Source organism: Homarus americanus, unplaced genomic scaffold (genome assembly GCF_018991925.1).
Source record: "Homarus americanus isolate GMGI-L3 unplaced genomic scaffold, GMGI_Hamer_2.0 scaffold7630, whole genome shotgun sequence".
NCBI lineage: Eukaryota > Metazoa > Arthropoda > Malacostraca > Decapoda > Nephropidae > Homarus > Homarus americanus.
In genome coordinates, this window is record NW_024738257.1 from 22,450 (window position 1) to 31,606 (window position 9,157).

Consider the following 9,157-nt stretch of genomic DNA (forward strand, 5'->3'; position numbering starts at 1 on the left):
TAGGACAGTGGCAGGGTGCAGGACACTGTCAGGGTGCAGGGCAGTGCCAGGGTGCAGGGCAGTGCCAGGGTGCAGGACACTGTCAGGGTGCAGGACAGTGCCAGGGTGCAGAACAGTGGCAGGGTGCAGGACAGTGCCAGGGTGCATGACACTGTCAGGGTGCAGGACACTGTCAGGGTGCAGGACAGTGCCAGGTTGCAGGGTGGCCGTGATCATCCCACCAAAAGAACTAATCCATCACCCAGTGGGTCGACTACACCTGCTAAACATCCCATTGTGGTGCTTGAATCGCTCTACCATCCTACAACGGCCTCGGATGTATTAGATGTCCAGCCGGGATCATATATGAAAAGATGGCACCGATGCGGCCTGATTAATGTATGCTTGCAACCCGTTGGGCTACGACCCCAGACCGCCATGTGTCACCAGCTGCCTAATAACAAAGGTGCGTGGGCCTAGTGTTTCTACCCTGGGTTACTCCTTGAAGTGAATGTCAGAAAATGGTACTAACATGTATGTGAGGATAGTGGTTGGAAATAATTATCCCAGGTTGAATGATGGACTCCCTGCATATACTAGGAGTCGTGTTTGCATTATATGTTGAATAATCTACAATGAGTGCCATGTAATGTACCACCAGTAATATTTGTGAGTAAAATCTGATGCGTAAAATTTATAATAAAAAATACAAAAATAAAAATAAAACAGATAACAATAATAAAACTGAAAACTCTGCAATAATAACAACAACAACAACAACAATAATAATAATAATAATAATAATAATAATAATAATAATAATAATAAATAATAATACTGTAATAATAAGGAACCATAAAAAAAGATCATTAATGAGAAACGATATATGATGATGTGTTGTCAATAGTAAGAGAAACAATTGAGACCCTGCAATTGTGTGTAAGTGAGGCAGAAAGTCAGATCATCAACCTGGGACTTGGTCACAATTTTTGTGATGCCATATGGCAGCAGGGTCTACCATTAGACCTGTAGAATAAGAAATATAGCTGGAGTTCAGTTTGAGATGTAAAAATACTTCAAAATACAAGATATTACATGTAATATCGGCTCAGAATGAACACTTACACAGCGAAGAAAGGTCGAGAAACTTTATGGGCCTACAGTAGTAGTCCAAAAATCCGGACCGCTTGGGGACTGGGTCGGTCCGGATTTTCGGGATTCTCAGGCAGTACTTTTAAAATTCAAATTTCAGGAGAAATAAAGAAGAGATGAACAGGTACATTTTGATAGTTAATTCATTAGCAAATATAGCATGCTTCATTTATCTAAACGAGCAGTTTTAAAGATAAAGCTGTGAATTCTAAAATTTTATTATTTGCCTTTTTTATATCATAAATTGTAGACTTTCCAATGTCATATGTTTCCATTAGAACAGTATTGCTCACACCACGTTCTAGTTTCTTAATTATTTCAAGTTTGTCACTCAATTTCAACGTGTTCTTCTTTCTCTTCACACAACGAAGTTTATCTACTTTAGGAGCCATTATTATGGGCTTGTACAGTACTCTGTAAATGGAAAGAGTAGGACTCAAAATTTCATACGTTGTCACAGTTTGATTGCTTGTTTTAAAGTGGCGACTGCGTGGTCGCTGTGCAGCTGTGGTGCTCATGCATGCACAAATACACACAAAAGCCAGCTAAATTAAAAAAAACAAAAAAACAAAAGTTTGAGTTTTCGAAAAGTCCGGATTCTCGGGTGGTCCAGATTTCTGGCATCCGGATTTTTGGGCTTTTACTGTATATCTCAAAATTAACTTTTCCAACACTCGGACTGGAACTTTTCTGCCAATTTTTTACCGATTTCAATTAAACAAACACTGAGTACAGGAAGAACCTTTCCTCAACATAACCCTAGGGTCCAATTTTTTCTATCTTAAGATTCATTTTTGGTTGAATATCTAATCAAGATATTCAGACAATTTTCAACCAAACTTGAATTTTTTTATTCATAAAACCAAAACCAAAAACAAACATATCGCCCTGGACAATTCCATGGTAATACTAGATCTCTTAGTACTATCAATTTCAAGGCAAAATAGAAAGAAGTAATGGAGAAATTATACCTTAAAAATTTAGACAAATAATAGAAAATGCATAAAGGGTTGAAAATTTTGAAAGGGTAGAAGGGGGTTATGGGGCTAGAATTGATGTACTGTATATATAATCCTTGATTGATGACGGGAATATCATAACAATCGACCCAAATTAAAAGCACCTACACCAAAAACCGGATTATCCTCTCAAGTCACTAATAAAAAGGTTTCTCGCAAATTTTCAAAAGGATAAAACATCATACATCTGGACACTGTACTGCCAGTATGTCAAAATAAAACTGGCTAACTGCAGTAAATGAACCCTGATAATACAATGAACCCTGATAACTATACAATGAACCCTGATAACTACACAATGAACCCTGATAACTACACAATGAACCCTGATAACTATACAATGAACCCTGATAACTACACAATGAACCCTGATAACTACACAATGAACCCTGATAACTACACAATGAACCCTGATAACTACACAATGAACCCTGATAACTATACAATGAACCCTGATAACTATACAATGAACCCTGATAACTATACAGGGAATTTCCATTTCAATTTACAAGAGACCAAAATAAACCTACACATAACTAGTAGCTACACAGCCCTGACCATACTTATAATCACTCAACACAGTATACAAGTGTAGAGGGTAAAATTTTCATGTAAGTGTCGACAATTTCCACCAAATTAAAAATAACCTCTGTACGTGCTTAACTTAGATATTTGCTCAACTCTAAAGTGTGCACGTTAAACCAAGGCAATGCACAATGATGTTAACCTAGAGAGCATAGAGCATGTAAACTAAGATGCCTAGTAACATACCTGACATAGAAGCAATAGCAACAAGATTACCTTATACATTAACTCTATGACAAGTAGCAGCAGGACACAAGTAATTCTTGTTCATAAATCAGTAATGAGACACAATCATTAAAAACCTCAATATATTCAGACTCTGGGTATATTGTGGCCTGTAAGTCAACTTTTGAAGCTCCAGTTTTTGTGTTCAAAACTTGGGGTCACCTTATACCACAGGTCTACCTCCAGCCTCACTTTGCCTTACTGGTAGGTCTCAGTCAGTCCAGCACTCGCAAACAAGTTTTACCTCGAAGTTTGACCTCACTAAAATTTTTCCAGAAGGGTAACTGTTACTGAACTCAGCCTAAGGTCGGTGTTTACACTAGTCACACCGACACATAAATGTTAACAACAAACAAACATTACTAGGACAATTACTTGTAGTATTTGTTGTCGTTTTGTTTAAAAATACAATTACAGTATATTCATATAATACTACTGGATTTTGTAAACATTTACACAAATGTGTTGTAAACATGACAGATGCCTGTGGGGCAGCTCTGCCAGTATTGCCAAACACTTGTTGAATGTTACTAATTTCATCCCTGAAGTTGTTAAATACATAAAACATCTGGAGAAATACAGGTACATGCAAGACATTATGTAAAAAGAATAATAGTTAACTATGACTGATGAATGCCAATAACTGTCACAAGTGGCATTAAAGTTAGTGAAAATGATAAACTTAACTATGAAATCAACAGCTGAACACAACCATCCTCTCTGTTGTCCTCATATCCTACATGTATTTATTTATATGTACTGTACCACAATTATTATCTACATGTATAGGACTGTTTATAGTACATTATATGTACTGTAAAGCAGGCCCTTAAAATTCGTGGGGTTAGGTTCTCAAAATGGCACGAATAACATTTACTGACGGGGGCGGTGCAGGGTTACATTTTTACCTGTGTGTGTAGAGAAATGTATATTCCCTTTATGTGTTTCACCTAAAGACAATTATTTCTTTTCCCTGTGTTGTAATAAACCAGTGTGTTCACTCTTAGTCAATCTTACCTTTTTTGCACTGTCACTATGTTGAAATGCCCTGTAGTATAACCTTCCCCCCACCTAGTTATTATTTATCATATTTAGATCACGAGAGAGACCTTACGGGACGCCACAAAACTCGCGTGCTCCCAGCACCAGCAGCAAAAATGTCGGCAATTTTAAAACTACCCGCAGACATTTTTGGGTACATCCAGGGTGTCATCCGCAAACAATCGAATGCAGCAAAATAAAAATTTGTGAGTTATCTGGGGATGCAGTACTGTATTAATCTTATTGTCATTACTCACCGAGTGTACAGAGTATCTTATATATTTTTAATCTTGTACGAACTGTATTATTGTGATTTGTTTACACCATTCATGTGCCCTGGTAACATTTGTTTGTAAGAAAACTAACACTAAAAGGTATTTTAACATTTTGAAAATGTTACATTTAGGTAAAACTTGTTTGAGTGCTGTTAAAAAGTATGTTTAGCAAACACTGAGGACATAGTTTTCAAATTGCAGTTTATAGATCGACTTATCTGCCAGGTATGGGCCCACATTAACAATTTATGTTGAAATAATTAAGGTCGTCTTATACGCCGGGCCGACTTATGGGCCGCACTATACGGTAAGTTAATGCAAATAACATGGGATGATTAGTTGCCTCCTCTTGAATTGCAGTAAGACATAACAAGTCATATATACAGTGACAATTTATTATGAGGGACTTAAAATTAAGAAAATAATAAATATGACTTATCTTGAGGGGACATGTTCTTCTGGCACCGTGGGCTGGACACTCATAACAGACTATAAACATGGCATTCCCCGAGCTAGGACCTTGTTCAAAAGCCAGAACAATGTTGATTCTATAGGTTAACGACCATACAAAACAACATATCCCACACACAACAAATATAAATTCTGTAAATAAAGTTATGTTAAACAATATTATGTAAGAAATGGGATTTTAGTTACAACCCTGACCATAAAAGTCTTATCCCATACATAAATAATATAAATACTACAGTAGTTGTACTGTAAATAAAGTCATGCTAAACAATAATTAATGTGAAAAAATACTTTAATTAGATATTTCTGTGGTATACTACGTACAGTACCGTATTGGGACCCCATTCTTAAGTGCAGGTGTGTGTAACTCAAGGACTGCCTATAGTAACAACAAAAAGACAACTCAACAAAGTTTTCATATACAAAATGGTGATTATGTTGGGAGACTTAACACTACCAAAATAATAACTCATAACACAGTCCTCGGAGCCTACCTACCCAACTGACCAGCACCGTTTTGTCCACAATTGGTCTGCAACACTGAAATGAAACAATTACTTCCATGTACAGTGTAAACATATAGAACATGTCATCCAAAATTATAGTTTTATATTACATTATTTCTAAGATTCATTAGAGTATTTTAATGATTATTCCACATCTTCTATAGTTTATATAATAACAATGCCATCTGCCAGTTATCCCCCACACTTAATGTTAAGGTTTTCATCCCCACCATTAAACAACCTGTAATTCTTTTAAATGTTCAGTGCGATATTGTCCAATTAAAAAAAAATTCCACTGTTGCTGTTATAAGAATTTGCTATATATTCTTTGTTAATACTATAGGTTAAATATATGGCTAATTTACACTTTTGTCTGAGGGGGAGCAGTCAGATGTCTTCACCTACAGATAAACCGACGCTAGAAGTCGAGTGACGGCAGCTGTACTGTCATACTCTACTGGAATGTATCACGACTAGACGTGGGTTAAGGTTTCCCAGTTGTTGACAATCAAATCACTGAGAAATACCACAATAATATCATTATTGTACAGTACATACCTTATTGTGCTGTCAGACCAAACACCAGGGGATTACACTGTCTTTAAGTCTCTGAAGATCCACTGTTTTGGGAGTTATGTGTCAGCACCTGTATAAAAGATTATATCTCATATATGGTGCATTGTATTATATTACCAGTAGTTCCTTATTTCACACAATACATAGTTCTCTTTGGTCATGCTGTTTGACTGCAGTTAACCTACTCTAACCCCCACCAGATAGCATTAAGGATGTTTAATTGTCAGGTGAAATAAGCAAAGGTGTTTAATCGTTGGTCAGGTGAAACAAGCTAGGATGTGAATCATTTAGATCTCTAGATATTTTACACCAACAACTTCAATCACACATACAAATTATTAAACCTCCATCCAGCAGCCTATATGGGTAGACAAGTCCACTACAATGGGGATGTCTGATGTGAAACCCCCATCTAATGAACATCCCCATCTAATGAACATCCCCTTCCATATATAGTCCATTAGATAAAGGTTACACTGTACTTATAAAGCCAAGAAGGTTACTCACCAAGTGAGGGTCTGGGATGCCTCTCAAAAGGCAGCGGCAGATGCAACCAATCCGTCGCCTCCGTCTTTCAATAAAACAGTACAATCAGCAGGCAAGACATCTTTCCCTTCTGTAGCTATTCCTCTATGTTGGCTTCATGACTGGCCAGGACTTCCTTAATGTTTCGCTGTGGACTGTATTGTTCTCTCGTACTGAATCCATGGAGAAAAAGAAAAAAGGAAGCTAATATTACATTTAACAAAACAAGAATTTTGCTCCATTACCTATAAATATAAAAAGTGCAGCGTCAATACAAAAGCTAATTATTCTTGTTCCTTGTCCTGAAAGGTTTTCAAGGAAGATACCCATTTGTACAGCGAGGGATGCCTGTATTATCTACAATTAAATCTCCAGACTCAACACTAAGATGGCAGTCATCACTAAACAACAAAACTTTATAATTAACACTACAGTAATAGGTAGGCCATGTACATTAAGGAAGAGTAAAGGTCTTAGGGGACTTAACCTGAACAATAACTAGTGTGACAGATTTGAAGTAGTAAGTAAAACAGAATATCTGGCACAAATGAAGCATTTAGGATAAAACACAAATGGTAATTGTGTTAAGGTATGAAGTCCAAGGAAAACAACTTGAAAGAATCAGGGGATTTTTCAACCAGACAGCAGAAGCCTTAGCCAGTGTTTCTTAATGAACTTTATACTCTGACTGACAATAGCCCAGACAAGCTTGATGCACAAGCTTAGTGTAATAGTGCAGCTGCTTTAAGTGGAGTTCATACACGTGTTCAGGCATTTTATTCATTGCCATGCACACCAACATTTGCAACAGTCAAGGCAGTACTGCATGAAGTGAAAGTTACAGGGTCTCAGGTGTCTCCCTTACTATTGACAACAACATAAATAACTTTTCTCACTCTTGATCTGTTCTATTCTTTTTATTATTTTTTTTATTCTATTCTTTTATTCTCCTATATCAGTTGACAGTAATATTGAACCAGGCCTCCTGGGATGGGTCCCACTGGTCGGGAAGGTTGTGGACCCAAAGGCCAACCTGATCATCATCAAACTACTGGGGCCTCAACTGATGTCACCGCGGTTGCTGGAGGATCAGCTTTTTTCACACTTCATTTTTCCAACATTCTCGGCCCGAGATCCAATTTTCCTTCTGTGGAGCACCATCAATTAACCTCCTCTCCCGACCTCTAACTACTATCTGAACTTCAACTGACCAAAGCAGCTTCACCCAAACTACAACCTTTATACTTCCTTCCGTTCTAAGGGAGGTGTATGCGCCTACTGCAACACACATACGCCTATAGCTCGACTCACGGATCTTGAATCTTCCCTTTATGATGTCATCTGGCCCAAAATATCTCTGCCAACTACAGGTCCACAAACCCTTACCTGAAACCCTTGGTGTCATGGTCACGTTGACTGCTAGTCTGTTTTAACACTAATGATTCTTATTATACTCCACGAACGCAAAACATGAGTGGGTTAGCTATTCCTAAGAGAGACGTGTTTTTCCCCATGACGTTTATACTCACGATCCCTCCCAGTAAGTCCCGCCTTGTGAAGACAGTTGTCAATGCGTTTTTTATTCCAATTTTTCCTGGCAAGCTCAATCTTGGATTAGTTTGTGTTAATCAACTCCAGTAATTCGCCAGACCTTTGTCAACTGAGGGCCATCCTTGAATGAGTGACAGTTGTTTGTTTGTGATTTCTGTCATTGAGTGAGTAGCAATCGCTGGCAACTCGGGTATATAACCACGGGCGCGAGGAAGAGACGTCCTCCATAACGCGTCCTCTCCCGTTGTCTCCAGGTATGTAGCTGTGTTCTCCCGCCGATATAACCATTCAGTTTGATTTAGTCAATTGTAGTGAATTATCAGTGTTCAAGTTGTGACTGTGATTGTCATTCACCCAGTGTAAGAAGTAATATAAAGTAAATGTAGTCTGACGTTGCCAGACGAAGGATTTGTTGTGATCGAGTTGTCCATGCTTCCCTCCATAATGCGTCCTCTCCCATTGTCCCCAGGTACAGGGGGCGGGGGCTTAATTGAACACTAATATAGGAGTATTTTAACCGAAAACTACTGATAAAACGAGTAACATCTCTTGAACATTGGAAGGTTAGGTAAAGTCTCTTGTTTTCGTCATGTATTTTATCCTATTTTACATTGAAATACATCACGTTTCAGCAAAACTACTTTTTATTTCTGAGAATATATTCATTCAGGCACAGTTTAGGTAAAATATACATGTGCTGTAACATTTTTTTTTAATTGAAAACGATTCGAAAAACACGTACCAAGAAATAACGTTGGAGAAGTTGGGGGAGATAACCAGGATGATTGAGGCACTGAAAAACCTGACCTATATTATGGACCCCTCCATGGTGCGTGCCCTGAAATTCAAGCGAGGGATGGATGATGCTTTTGTTCCATACAAAAACATCATGGAAGACATGAAAAGAAAGAGACGACAACTCCCCATCACCATGTTCTTTGATCACCGAAGGAGAGATTCAACACCATCAATCGCTGGCGGCAGTGAGGAAGCAGCTGAATCCACGTCGCCCCCACTTCACCACCTGTTATGGAATTGAGTGACGATGAGCCCGATGACCCCCGCCCTGTCGCCGAGGAGAGGTACGGTACAGTAAAGTGAAATTCTTATCTCTTTTTTTTAATAGCTTTTCTTGCCATGTTTATTGTTTGTAAAAATGCACAGCACAGTACAGTTCAGTACAAGTACTGTACATAGGAAGTGGAGGTGCAGTTATTCACAAAACATTTGTGTTTGTTGTCGGCAGTAGTGA

At 38.1% G+C, this 9,157-nt stretch overlaps 1 long non-coding RNA gene across 1 annotated transcript; it reads right to left on the reverse strand.

The window, feature by feature from the left end:
- Positions 1–5,019: 5,019 nt before the first annotated feature.
- Positions 5,020–6,523, reverse strand: LOC121873759. The gene is made up of 3 exons (XR_006090304.1): positions 6,337–6,523; positions 5,812–5,899; positions 5,020–5,287 (listed from the first exon to the last, which is right to left on the reverse strand). It is a non-coding gene; the product is annotated as an uncharacterized LOC121873759 (long non-coding RNA).
- Between the last annotated feature and the right edge of the window lie 2,634 nt (positions 6,524–9,157).